This window comes from Petromyzon marinus, chromosome 2 (assembly GCF_048934315.1).
Source record: "Petromyzon marinus isolate PM22_M1 ecotype Great Lakes invasive population chromosome 2, UKy_Petmar_22M1.pri1.0, whole genome shotgun sequence".
Lineage (NCBI taxonomy): Eukaryota > Metazoa > Chordata > Hyperoartia > Petromyzontiformes > Petromyzontidae > Petromyzon > Petromyzon marinus.
Window position 1 is genome coordinate 25,628,649 of NC_133668.1, and position 11,765 is coordinate 25,640,413.

The window sequence follows — 11,765 nt, forward strand, 5'->3', positions numbered from 1 at the left end:
GCCAGCACCACGCCCGACCGCCTTTGTCTCCCCTGTGGCGATGTTTACACACCGCACCGGGTACTCGTTTGAGGCTGAGTCGACCTATGGGAGGCCCAGGACCGGTTGAGATAATCGTCAAATGCACAGACGTACACGCACACCGGCGGACAACTATAGCCACATGTTGTTGCTAAAATGTCCGTGTACACGGAGTTAGCGAGCACCTATTGGGGCCCGCTACGGTCAGCACCACACACGCCCGGCCACAAGTGTGCCGATGTTCGTGACCGCGCCACGTCGCTCCGCTTTGCTTCACGTTGAGCCGACCCCAAGGGAGCGTCACGGGCCAAGTTCAGGCACCAATATCTACCCACGCCACGTGTGTTACGTGCGTGTGTGTGTGAGCGTGCGTGGGTACGCACATGGTAGGAAGCGGTAGTGTAGCGGTTAGCGCTACGCTGCGCTACGAATCCGGAGACCCGGGTTCGATTCCCGCTCACGGCCAAGCACCCAGTGACGATTATCTGAACCTGGGCCTCCTCTAGGTCGACTCTGCATCAAATCAGTACCTGGTACGATGTGTAAACATCGCCACTAGGGAGACAAAGGCGGCCGGGCGTGGTGTTGGTCACCCACCCCCCTCGTGTGACGTGCCGGCCTTTATAGGTGCTCGCTAATGGCGCTTGCCCGCACAGTCTGTTACGGCTATACGGGGAATCTTTTGCTTTGTACACTACCCTTGCCCCAATCAGCCCGTCCCATGTTGTTTTCCAGGCTGAGGGATGTTTCCCCCTCCCCCAGCACCTCTGACAAATGCTCTCTGCAAATCTGCAAACCTGTTCCCTGCTGCGCGTGTGCCGGACGGTCGCGTTCGATTTCTCGCTCACGGCAAAAACACCCAGTGACGATTGTTTGAACCTGGTCCTGGGCCTCCCCTAGGTCGACTCAGCCTCAAATGAGTAGCTCGTGCGGTGTCTGAACATCGCCAAGGAGGAGACAAAGGGGACCGCGCGTGGTGCTGGCCACCCACCCTCTCGTCTGTCGTGGCGGCCTTCATAGGTGGTGCTCGCTAACAGCACTTGGCCCAACAAGTCTGGTAAGGTCATACGGGGGATTTTTGTCTTTGTGTGCGTGCGTGTCGGTCCTGGGTCCTCCCTTAGGTCGACCAAGCCTGAAATTAGTGCTTGATGCGACGTGGAAACTTTGCTACGAGGGAGACAAAGGCGGCCGGGCGTGGTGCTGCCCACATCGACCTGTTTAGTCCCGGCATTAATAGGTGCTCGCTAACAGCACTTGCCCCATCAGCCTGTTAAAGGTGCTTTGAGGGTGGGGTCGTGGGGGATATTTCCCTTTGTGTCTGTGGGGAGCGGTGGCGCAGTGATTTTGCGCACTACGCGATTAAAATCGGCCACCGGAGTTCGATTACGTGGCTAATGTGAATGAGTGCTTTCTCCACTCGTTCTGGGACTCCCCTACGTCGACTCAGCCTTAAATGAGTACGTGATGCCTCGTGTAAACATTGCCGCGGGGGAGACAAAGGCGGTCGGGCGTGGTGCTGGCCACCCACCCCCTCGTGTACCGTTCCGGCCTTCATAGGTGCTCGCTAACAGCACTTGCTCCCTACAGTCTGTTAAGGCTACACGGGTGATCTTTGTCTTCGTGTGTGTTTGTGTGACATTCCCAGTGCTTCTGTCTGCGAGTGTGTTCGTGTGTGTGTGTGTGTCAGTCTCGAGTGCGTCTGTGTGTGCGTTCGACACTTCACGTGGCTTCAGGGTGCACATAGCCTGGCACAAGTGTCGTGGTGACGTCACCGCCACTTAGTGGCGAATGGCGGTTGTTGTTGTTGTACGCGTGTGTATGCTAATGTGTGCGTTCGCGTATGTGTGTGTGTGTCAGTCTGAGTGCGTATGTAGGTGTGTGTGTGTCAGTCTGAGTGCGTCTGTACGTGTGTGTGTGTGTCAGTCTGAGTGCGTCTGTAGGTGTGTGTGTCAGTCTGAGTGCGTCTGTAGATGTGTATGTGTGTGTGTCAGTCTGAGTGCGTCTGTAGGTGTGTGTGTCAATCTGAGTGCGTCTGTAGGTGTGTGTGTGTCAGTCTGAGTGCGTCTGTACGTGTGTGTGTGTGTGTCAGTCTGAGTGCGTCTGTACGCGTGTGTGTGTCAGTCTGAGTGCGTCTGTACGTGTGTGTGTGTCAGTCTGAGTGCGTCTGTACGTGTGTGTGTGTGTCAGTCTGAGTGCGTCTGTAGGTGTGTGTGTCAGTCTGAGTGCGTCTGTAGGTGTGTGTGTCAATCTGAGTGCGTCTGTAGGTGTGTGTGTGTCAGTCTGAGTGCGTCTGTACGTGTGTGTGTGTGTCAGTCTGAGTGCGTCTGTACGTGTGTGTGTGTCAGTCTGAGTGCGTCTGTACGTGTGTGTGTGTCACTCTGAGTGCGTCTGTACGTGTGTGTGTGTCAGTCTGAGTGCGTCTGTACGTGTGTGTGTCAGTGTGAGTGCGTCTGTACGTGTGTGTGTGTGTGTAAGTCTGAGCGCGTCTGTACGTGTGTGTGTGTCAGTGTGAGCGCGTCTGTACGTGTGTGTGTGTAAGTCTGAGTGCATCTGTACGTGTGTGTGTGTCTCTCTCTCTCTCTGTTTGCGTGCATTTGGCCCAGACGTCGTTAGGGAGACACAGTCGAGGGAGGAACCCGGCAAGGATATTGCCACCTCCACACCTCCCTCCCTCCTCCTAACCCCCTCGTCCTCCATCGCCCGCCGAGAGCGGGGCAAAGGCGAGGGAGCCTTCACATTTTGGGAGACGGAGCGACGGATCAGTGGCTCGGGCATCGGAAGGAACGAGAGAGGCCCTCCGAGGACGAGGTTGTCCAGAGCGCTTCGGCCGCATGGATTTGACGCGCGGGCCTGGACGGAAGAGGGTTCGTGGAGCCGTTTCAAGAGACGGCACGCGGGAATTGTGACAATTGTAATTACCGCGCCTATTTAAATAAAGAACGAGCGCCTTTAAAAAAAAAAAAATTAAGTTCACACGCGCGCGCTGTGCGTGCGTGCTGTTATTTGAAATCGAGTGTCTTTTTTAATGCAGAAACGGAATTGAAAGCGTAAAAAAAATCTCACAATCGTACTTTTACGGAAAAATGTGTATATTCATGTTACTGTATATAAAAGTGTAAAAAAAAAATTCGATGCCTCGTAATCATCTCTTTTGGGGGTTTCTGAATCAGTGCTGGAAATTCCACATTCCTATGGCGGAGTTTGATTGGCTACCCATAGAACCACATAATCGATGCTGGTATAACAGTAATTTATCGATTGTCTTACACATATCGGATCTGATCGTCGCTAACGAATATAATTTCGACCAATATTCGACAAAGGAACTGAAAGCTGACATTTGAAATATGATTTTAATAACAATAACAATGATCAGACAACCAAAGATTATAAAATACTTCACCAGGTAAATCGGGCACCGTGGAGTGTGACGCTAAAGCCGATAGAAAGTGAGAAAATACCGCTACTAGTTAGGAGTAAATATATATACTGTAAAGCTGCCATTTCAAGCAATGGCAGAGGGAGAGAGAGTGAGTTCTAAAGATGGGTCAGTGTCCGAAACGTCAGACATAATGAAGTTGATTTTCTTATGAAGCAGTGGTAACGACAGATGTTTAAAGAACACACATCACGGAACGGTCATAACACTCACTACACCAAGGTGTTCAACAAACTATTGTTCTTAAGGACCCCCCACTGCTACGCCTCAACATCTTTCCGCGGTTAACCAATTATCTCCTCCCCAATCAAACACAATTTAACTCGTACCACGCTCCACGCGCCCGATGATTCTTCAACACGTCCCACGTGACGCGCGGAACACGTGGTACACGTACACGCGTACGCTAAGATCTCAATCTCAATTCGAATCGGCTCTATGAACGCGGACAGTTAATTACTTAGCGCGTCACGTGGGAGGACGTGCTTACCAATCATCGTGCGCGCGCAGCGTGGAAAGCATTTTATTTATAATTGAACGGGGATGAGTAAATTGGGAAACGCGAAAAGCCGCAGGAGCGTGGTGGTGATCTGCGGAAACTGGAGTTTGGTGAGTCTCTCCATTAAACGGTCACAACAATTATACCGTTATTTGTAATAAAGTTTTTGGGTTAGATCGCGTTATTTTTAAATGTGTCGTAACCCTCCACCACCCGACACGGCCAGACAGTAAAATAAAATGTGTCACGTTTACAGAAGACAAATAGTTCACTACTTTAGCCCACCGATGTGTTGAAGAGTGATTCAACATGATGTGAGGCACTCTTTACTGTTTGGCCGTGTCGGGTGGTGGAGGGTCACGACACATTTAAAAATAACGCGATCTAACCCAAAAACGTTTATTATTAATAATATTGGTCACGAAAGCCTACGTGTTAGACTATACCGTTCTTTGTTCCCTGGGCCTCAATGTTTTAAAAAATAAATCCAAGCTAAACGTAAGGTATCAGCCAGGCGGCTGGGTGGGAATTGTCACCACCGACGTGCACGAGGTTCTCACCGTGCGTAGACTGAGTGGACGTAGGGTTTCAGGTTCAGAGAGAGACGGGCGAAGCGCGCCTCGATATTCTTGGAGAACGCAGTCCAGGCGACCTCTGGAAGCGATGCAGCTTTGCTCGTTCTTGAAAAACGTATTTCTATAGAACTGACTTTTTTTGCGTGTGTGTTTAGTTTATTGTCCTTCCCCTCCCGCACCTCTGATTATCACTGTTGGCTACCTACGGTGCGAAAGAAGTTCAACAAACCGTACGTACAGACAGACAGACATGAACCGATGCTGATGTCGGCGGAATTGTGCGCTCGCCAAAGGTCATACACTGCTGCTGATGGGATGATGACGAGTGGATGGGATGATGACGAGTGGATGGGATGACGACGAGTGGATGGGATGACGACGAGTGGATGGGATGACGACGAGTGGATGGGATGACGACGAGTGGATGGGATGACGACGAGTGGATGGGATGACGACGAGTGGATGGGATGACGACGAGTGGATGGGATGACGACGAGTGGATGGGATGACGACGAGTGGATGGGATGACGACGAGTGGATGGGATGACGACGAGTGGATGGGATGACGACGAGTGGATGGGATGACGACGAGTGGATGGGATGACGACGAGTGGATGGGATGACGACGAGTGGATGGGATGACGACGAGTGGATGGGATGACGACGAGTGGATGGGATGACGACGAGTGGATGGGATGACGACGAGTGGATGGGATGACGACGAGTGGATGGGATGACGACGAGTGGATGGGATGACGACGAGTGGATGGGATGACGACGAGTGGATGGGATGACGACGAGTGGATGGGATGACGACGAGTGGATGGGATGACGACGAGTGGATGGGATGACGACGAGTGGATGGGATGACGACGAGTGGATGGGATGACGACGAGTGGATGGGATGACGACGAGTGGATGGGATGACGACGAGTGGATGGGATGACGACGAGTGGATGGGATGACGACGAGTGGATGGGATGACGACGAGTGGATGGGATGACGACGAGTGGATGGGATGACGACGAGTGGATGGGATGACGACGAGTGGATGGGATGACGACGAGTGGATGGGATGACGACGAGTGGATGGGATGACGACGAGTGGATGGGATGATGACGAGTGGATGGGATGATGACGAGTGGATGGGATGATGACGAGTGGATGGGATGATGACGAGTGGATGGGATGATGAGTGGGGACTGCGGAGGAGACGATTGGGAGGAGGAGGAGGAGGAGGATGCGTTCTTTGTTCTCCAGAGACAGGGCCTCACCCGACATCGCTCCGTGTGGCTACGGTGCAATGAAACAGTCACACCGATGCATCGACTTCCCAAAATAATAATGTCATTACCATCATCATCATCATCAGCAGACCATGATCAATCGACTGCTGGATGGAGGCCACGCCCAAGCTCCGTTGCCACCTCTCACGCACCCTGGACGGAGCGTATTCACTGCTCCATCTCCTTCTGGGACGAGATTGACGTTAAGATTATATTTGTTTTCGTGGCTGCCACTCCCGTCATTATATTTGTGACCATCGCGGCCCATCTCATCCCTTCGAGCGGACGCGGCGTCATGGACATTACCCACGCGGCCTTTCCAATGAAAGTCTCCACGGACTCTCAAGTCGCACAAGGCGACTCGTTTTCGGCGAGGCTCACGCTCCGAAACGTTGCGATATATTTTTTGTTTTTGTTTTCGGCCGAATTCCTACGAACGAGCGAGCGCCTTGATTTGAAAAAAAAAATTGCGGAGAAATCCCGAGTTCGGCCGGAGAAACCTGCAGCCACCACCACCACCACCACGCTTGCGAGGGGACGAACACACAGAGAGAGTGTTCGCCACAAGAGGTGAGTTGACCAAACCAAGCTTCCTGCGCCGCTATCTCCTGCACACTTTGCAGCTCGCCAGCGGGCATTTAAAAAAAAATAGAAGTTTCACAAAACCACGTAAGGCGTGACAACTATAAACCCCTACCTCCGAATAAGCTGGCTCGCGGAAAGCTGCGCGACCCAGGCGTGCATTTGTGTGTTCATATATTTTTTTGTATTGATACCGTACTTATTATTGCGTAGTATTATTCCAACGCGTAGCGATGTGTAAACACACACATACACACATACACACAACATTATTTTCAGGCGCACGGTGCCAGCAGCAATCTGGTTCATCAGCTCAATGTCAACATCGAGGTGTGCTGCTGGCCACAACGAGAGAGGCTTCAGTACACACACACACAGAGTTCGTGTCGTCTTGCCGTTCCTCCTGCTTTGTTGAAGGAGCGCAGAACCACAGTGGTTCACTAGATGGGTCCATAGTTTGGGTTGCATGGCCACAGTCGCAATGTCTTTAATGTACCTCTCTCTATGTATATCTAAGCGTCTGTATGCATCTCCTATGAGTCGCTGGGTATTGCCCACGTGTATCTGCGTGGTTCACAGTTCGAGATGCATGGCCACGATCGCACAAACTCCGGCTTGTGTCTCTAATTCCCCGTTTAAGGAGGACACGTGTGCACGGGCCTGTTGGCGATGCTCTGATGCGGTTAACGGTGACCCCGCTCTGCCGGTCTTTGAAGGAGGAGATGGAGGAATGTCAAAGCCAGGGGGTTTGCGATGATGTTTGCGTCTCGAGCGAGGTGCTGATTCTGGACGCGCGCCTTGTTCCACTCGGTTCGCCATGCGGCGTTCTACGCACATGAGGTTCACCCAGACAGCCCCCCCCCCCCACGCCACCCTCTACTAAGAGGCTACTTAAATACGTCTCGAATGCGATCGAAAATAATTTAGCACGCGCGTAGTGCTGGTGGACTCATTGCATGCCTATCGGTCCACTCGGCCTCAAATGAATGCCTGGTGCGGTGTGTCAACATGAGCACTGGGGAGACAAAGGCGGCCGGGCGTGGTGCTGGCGACCCAATCCCCATCTCGTGTGCCGAGCCGGCTTTCAATCGGTGCTCGCTAACAGCACTTGGTTCAGCAGTGTTCAGCAGTCTGCTCAAAGGCTATATAGGGGGGATGTAGGCTTTCGCGACCAATATTATTCATAATAAAGGTGTTTGGGTTAGATCGCGTTTATTTATAAATGTGTCGTAACCCTCCACCGCCCGACACGGCCAATCAGCAAAAAAAAAAGTGTCACGTTGTAGTGAATTGTCTTTTGTCAACGTGACACTTTTTTTGCTGATTGGTCGTGTCGGGTGGTGGAGGGTTACGACACATTTATAAATAAACGCGATCTAACCCAAAAACCTTTATTATGAATAGGGGGAATCTTTGTCTTTTTGTCTTTGCATAAATAGTTGAGCCGAGTCAAGAATGATTGATATCAATAACCACAAGCTATCGTGGTAAACATGAAAAATAAATACAATTATTATTCTAACAGAGGAAACAATGGTAACGGATTTTACTTCATGTTTTTTTTTGCCATTAAGAGGCCCTTATCAGAATAAGACTACGTGATTATAAGTCGTACAGTACTATTAGTGTACGTACACACGTACGCCAACAAACTCGCAGACACACGCATCCATGCCGAAGCGCGCATATCCACAAAGTAAAAAGATACGTGTACAAACGTGTTCACGTACACACGTGTTCATGTACACATTCGCACAGTTGTGAAGTTGGGACGTCGGTGAACGTCGCACATGTGTGCATACAATATTATCGAAAATAATGACGAATATAGACATTGTTTTTTTATTGCATCACCTCGCTGTATTTACAAATGCAAACATTGAAACGCACCCGGACAATACAGACAACGATCCCTCCCTCCCCGTGTAGCCTTAACAGACTGTTGGGGCAAGTGCTGTTAGCGAGCACCTATGAAGGCCGGAACGGGCACACGAATGGGATGGGCAGCCGGCACCATCCCCGGCTGCCTTTGTCTTCCTCGTGATCATGATTTACGCACCTCGCCAGGTACTCATTTGAGGGAAGGCCCAGGTTTAGATAATCGTCCCTGAGCGGGAATAGAACTCGGGTAGCCGGGTTCGCAGCGCAGCGCGCTGATCTCTTACGCTACCGCTCCCCCAACCCATAAAGACAAAGATCCCCCGTATAGCCTTTAACAGACTGTTGGGGCAAGTGCTGTTAGCGAGTAGCAATTGATGACGAATAGGTACATTTATTTTCTTTATTGCATCAGGCCGGAACGGTACGCCAGGGGGTGGGTGGCCAGCATCACGCCCGACCGCCTTTGTCTCCCCAGTGGCGATGTTCACACACCGCACTAGGTACTCATTTGAGGCTGAGCCGACCTAGAGGAGGCCCAGAACCGGTTCATATAATCGTCACTGGGTGTTGGCGGTGAGCGGGAAATCGAACTCGGGTCGCCGGGCGCTAACACCACCGCTCCCCCACCACGCACACTCACGTTCACGCAAAGCGCGTTATTACTCCGCGCAAGTGTGTCTGTGATGCTGAACTGGCAGTGGCGCACGACGACAAATAACAACACAAGCTCAACCGGTTTGGCATCAATCACACTGTTGCCTTCGGAGGATCGTTTTATATTCTTTGTTATTAAGCGACGTTGTGGGCAATTACCCCTCTTCTTCATGAAGCACGTACCTCTATTGCGCACATTGTGGTTGTGAGTTGTGCAAGTTAGTCCTGCTGACCATGGTTTTGTCCTCGTTCTCTGCAATGCGGATATTTGTGTGTTTGTCTGTATGTGTGTCTGTACGTAGTGTAGCGGTTATCGTGCTGCGCTATGAACCTGGCGACCCGGGTTCGATTCCCGCTCACGGCCAACACCAATGACGATTATCTGGAACCGGTCCCTGGCCTCCCCTAGGTCAAACTCAGCCTCAAATGAGTACCTGGTGCGGTGTGTAAACATTGCCACTGGGGAGGCAAAGGCGGTCGGGCGTGGTGCTGGCCACCCACCTCCTCGTGTACCGATCCGGCCTTCATAGGTGCTCGCTAACAGCACTTGCCCCTACAGTCTGTTAAGGCTATACGGGGGATCTTTATCTTTGTGTGTGTATATGGACTGTGTTTTCTTTCTTCATGCTGTTATTGCGCTCACGCATTGCGTATCTGCCGGTGTGAAAATAGCCGGGCAGCAACTGCCTAAACGGGGACCGTCATCCGTAAACATCAAATAAACTCGGCACTCAAACCCGACGCAGCGTGATATTAAATGCGTTATGGATAACGCGTTAGAGCGATTATACACGGCTCTCTCTCTCTCTACATGTATGCTGACACTATCATCGCTTTGTAATACGCGGTAATGTATCCCACTAATAATGAGACAACCACAGCCCCCCCCTTGCACGGATTACGGCGCCCCCGCTACCTGCCCCCGTGGGGTACATCGAGCAAAGAAACACCTTTGACGTAATTGCTGGATTATAAGACGCACCCACCTACCCCCCCCCCCCCACTCCACTCCCTATAGTTCAGTAGTCGGTTGTTCGTGTGTACGAGTGATCAACCTTTTGCATTACATTATCGACGCAGCGCGCGTGTACAGCTTTGTCGGAGTGCGTCTTAAATATAGATATAGATATTTTTTTAATGTATACGGGACGAACACACGTGTTCCCCTAGGCGGCAGCCGAATGTTCACACTCCTTTCTTTACACACGAAAAAAACCCATTGCAATGAAATATTGATATATATTTTAAAAAAAGTAATGTTTACTGTACTCTACAGGAAGCCAAACATTATTGATTTCGTTATTAAATACTAGAGGAGCTCTCCAGAGTAGTGATGTTGTATATTATGCCCGCCAAGACGATTTGCTTAATATGTATATACCGTATGGCTCAATATTTAATCGGCGTATCTTGTTATACCCGCGCACCATGTTAGGTTTGCGGGCACACAAAATACAAAGATCCCCCGTGTAGCCTTAACAGACTGTAGGTGCAAGTGCTGTTAGCGAGCACCTAATGAAGGCGGGAACGGTACACGAAGAAGGTGGGTGGCCAGCACCACGCCCGACCGCCTTTGTCTCCCCAGTGGCGATGTTTACACACCGCACCAGGTACTCATTTGAGGCCGAGTCGACACACACACACCTACGCAATCCAACCTAACCCTATTCGCAGACAACACTCTATACGAAACGGCCCGAGTGCATTATTAACACGATTTGAAGGGTGTTATTTGTCACGAGATTCCACACGCGTGTCCGCCTCCAGTCAACACACCACCGCTCTCCCCCCCCCCTCCCAAAAAACAATTAATCAATGAAAAATTAATACGTTAATTACAAACATAGCATTCATAAATAATACACCGCTCCGAAAAACATAATGTCGTGTGAGACACGTGGCGATTATAACGCACCAGCCGGCCTTTTTTTTACTTGTAGCGGGAAAAAAAATCACGTTGTAGATTATATTACCGTTAAGACATTACTAGTATTATAATATTTATAATTCCACAAACAGCTCACGCTATATTAACTGGGGGAGGAGGGGGGGGGGGGGTAACGCAGACGCACAGTCATTTAAATCGCAGCAATTATCGCCGGCACATTTTTCGTGATTATTCGCGCGACAATAGCGCAGTGCTGGGAGAATTAATGCATACATTATATTAAATATATATTTACATTCGAATTACATCACGAATTTCCGAATGTTCCTGATGCTGTGTGTGTCTTTGTCGTAGGTGCTCGCTAACAACACTCGCCCCCGACAGTCTGTGAAGGCTGTTGTTAGCCTACGAAAGCAGTGAACGATCTTTGCCCAGCCTACATCGTTGACACGCTTGCATCCACGTATCCCCTCCAGGTTACTAAGATGTGGGGATGCAGAACTTCTCTGCATTCCCAGGTCGAGGTGTCGGTCTATGGGTGACCGGGATTTTTCCCATGTAGCCCCCAGGCTATGGAACGATCTTTGACGAGGTATCACGGCTTTCTGAGTCCGTGGACATGTTTAAAATGCGCCTTCAAACATATGTTTGCGTTTCCGCTAAATCTTCACTTGAAGCTTTCGTGACTGCAGGAATTCATATTCTTTAGGTCTTTCGGTAAAGTCACGTAGATAGGTTTGTTATTTTCTTTGAAACTATCTACGTGACTTTTACCGAAAGACCCAAAGAATACGTTTCCGCTAATTAAACTTTTAATCCATTTAGTAAATTATTCTAAAAATGTATTCATAACATTGTTGTTTATTCTGAGTGTCTGCTGCTGTGTCCTGTACAGCGCTTGATGAAATAATTATGATTATCGGGAGAATCTTTGTCTTG

General features: G+C 50.2%; 1 long non-coding RNA gene across 1 annotated transcript; it reads left to right on the forward strand.

Moving 5' to 3' along the window:
- LOC142929800 (uncharacterized) lies at window positions 1–3,153 on the forward strand. The gene is made up of 2 exons (XR_012945950.1): window positions 1–1,078; window positions 2,625–3,153. It is a non-coding gene; the product is annotated as an uncharacterized LOC142929800 (long non-coding RNA).
- The last annotated feature ends 8,612 nt before the right edge of the window (window positions 3,154–11,765 follow it).